This window comes from Nannospalax galili, unplaced genomic scaffold (genome assembly GCF_000622305.1).
Source record: "Nannospalax galili isolate Female #2095 unplaced genomic scaffold, S.galili_v1.0 scaffold1131, whole genome shotgun sequence".
Taxonomy (NCBI): Eukaryota; Metazoa; Chordata; class Mammalia; order Rodentia; family Spalacidae; genus Nannospalax; species Nannospalax galili.
In genome coordinates, this window is record NW_008329039.1 from 1,511,469 (window position 1) to 1,513,931 (window position 2,463).

The window sequence follows — 2,463 nt, forward strand, 5'->3', positions numbered from 1 at the left end:
GATAGATAGATAGATAGATAGATAGATAGATAGATAGATAGATAGATAGGTGTAATACATTGAATCCATTTAGTGGTGCTCCTGTGTACCTGTGTTTAGGGCTGCCCATTTGCAATTAAATAACATCAAGGTTATCTAATCTAAGAAAAAAATTATTTTCCCTCCCTCAGCATCTATTAATTGCCTGTAGCTCTTCATCTTGTGGTGGGAACCCATGAAATTTCCCTCATTCACCTTGCCATGTAAATTGGTTTTATCATTTTTTAGATTCTGTTAGACTAATGTACTGTGGGGATTTCATTGGTCAGCTTCCTTATCATGTCTGCAATGTGTTACCTAGCAGCAGGTGTCTTGTCCCTCTGGCTTTTACATTTTTATCACCACTTCTGAACATGATGTTCCCTGCACCTTAAATGTAGAGGTTGCACTGTAGGTGTGGCACTTAGAGCTAGGCATCTGACAGTTTCCTGTAATCTTTATTTGACCAATTGTGAAACTTTGTAATAGTCTCCACCTTTCGCATAAAGAAGCTTCTTTGAACAGTGGTAAGAGGCACACATGTCTGTAAATATGAAGATATGTATTTATAATATAGTAAGAAATTATGTTGGTCTAGGAAAGCTATAGAAGTAGGTTTTCCTTTTAGGATCTATGACCTTTTCAATCATGTGTACTTGTGAAATAGGGAGGAAGAGGGTCCACTAGAGGTTTCTTAGTCTCATTCATGAAAGAATTTAAGAATGGACCCAAACGGAAGCTTTTACAATTTTATTAGAACCTTAAAGAAGAATCCTCAGGGCAGTTGAACTGATCATCTTTGCAGCTGCCTTGAGGAGGTGAACAGTGGGAAGAAGTAAAGAAATCATGAAGCCATGCAGGGTTAGAGCCTGCATGGAGGTCAGACACATGGCTAACTCACAGACATATGGCTGGGAGAAGGAAGCTTTAGAGAAAAAGTGAAGAAACAAGATGTTAGGGGCAGCCCAAAGCCTTAGAGAAAGCATGTTTAATAAGAAAGGCATGAAGAAGAAAAGGAGAAATTATGCTTTCCTGCAGAGTTCAGGAAAGTGAACAGACTTACTGAGACCTACATGACTCTCCCTGAGTCTGGAAGTTCTGTGGGGATCTAAGCTAGTTCCAGACAGGAAATATTCACTACCTTATTAACACACCAGGTATTCCCCCCATCTATTTAGCATAACTTAAGGTGAACCTGCCTTCCTGGGAGTGGTTCTATCACCAGGCAATTGACCAGTGAAACTGGAAAAGTAGGTCCTCCAACAAATAGACTAGACAATTTTTTATAGTCTAGACCAGTTCAATTTATGGGGCTTATTGATACCCTAACACTTGGTTTACAGGACATGCATGATTTCCCTTCCATTGTGAGGGCCTTAATTCTGGTTAGACACCTGTTGATTACCACCCAGAAACAAAGTGCCAATAGAGATAACATTTTGGGCTGTTCATTATTGTGTTTCATAGACTTTGCAATTGGGCAGGACCATTGACTGGTTTTCTCCCTTGGCAAATTTCACAGTATCTTCTGATACTATGAGATCTAGTCTTCAAGAAGGAGGCTTCCAGGTCAGTTCCAGTTCAATTGCTCCATGTCCTGTGTCTGACTTAAGTAGTGTCTTCAATAATAGGGTTTTACCTTCAAGGTCTGGGAGTCAATGAAGGGTTGTGGCAACAGCTTGCATTATTTAGTCTCTTGGACTGCTATGACCAATAAATTGAAAGGAGGCTTCCCTTGCTTGGCACTGTGATTTTTGCTATACATCAGAAACTCACATTTATAGTATATTATATTTTTCAATAAGTTTATTAAATGATACATTTCCATTTGGCTGTTCAGACCTCCTAAGCATTATTTTTTTTCCTTTCCTCTCTCTCCCCTTGAATAGACCTCTCTCCTTCCCCTCCAGTTAAAATACTTTAATTTTAACCATTTCCAACTTGTTAACACCTGTCTCCTGCAGTGTCCCTCTCTTGAGTTCCTTCTTTTCCTCTCCCTGCATGGTTCCTTTCCATTTTACTGGATCCTATTGTTACATCAGGATATATACTCACATCTAAAAATTTGGAGCTGGGATGTTCTGTGTGATATACACACAAAAAAATCAATACATTAAAAAAAGATATTTGAGGAGGAAGCATAAAAATTTACTTCATGTTAAATAGAGCTGATAAACATTACCAGTGAAATCTACCTGATGACTTTATATCCATACTCAGGGACTAAGTCTCCGAGTGTAACCAACTGTGACTAGTAATAATCAGATACATAGAGATTAAAGACACATGCGCAAATATCTGTTAGTTGCATTAAAAATGAGTTTTTCTATATAAAACAATGTATTTTAATAAAGAATGGAGATCTTTTTTAAAGGTTAAAACCTCATTCAATTTTATCTTTTTACAGGGCTTATACTGAATTCAATATCCTATAACTGTATTAAT

At 37.7% G+C, this 2,463-nt stretch overlaps 1 protein-coding gene across 1 annotated transcript in view; it reads left to right on the top strand.

Annotated features, from left to right (window-relative positions):
- Positions 1-2,463, top strand: part of Lrriq1 (leucine rich repeats and IQ motif containing 1) — a 209,969-nt gene that overhangs the window by 135,418 nt on the left and 72,088 nt on the right. The gene's annotated exons all lie outside the window — the stretch shown is intronic.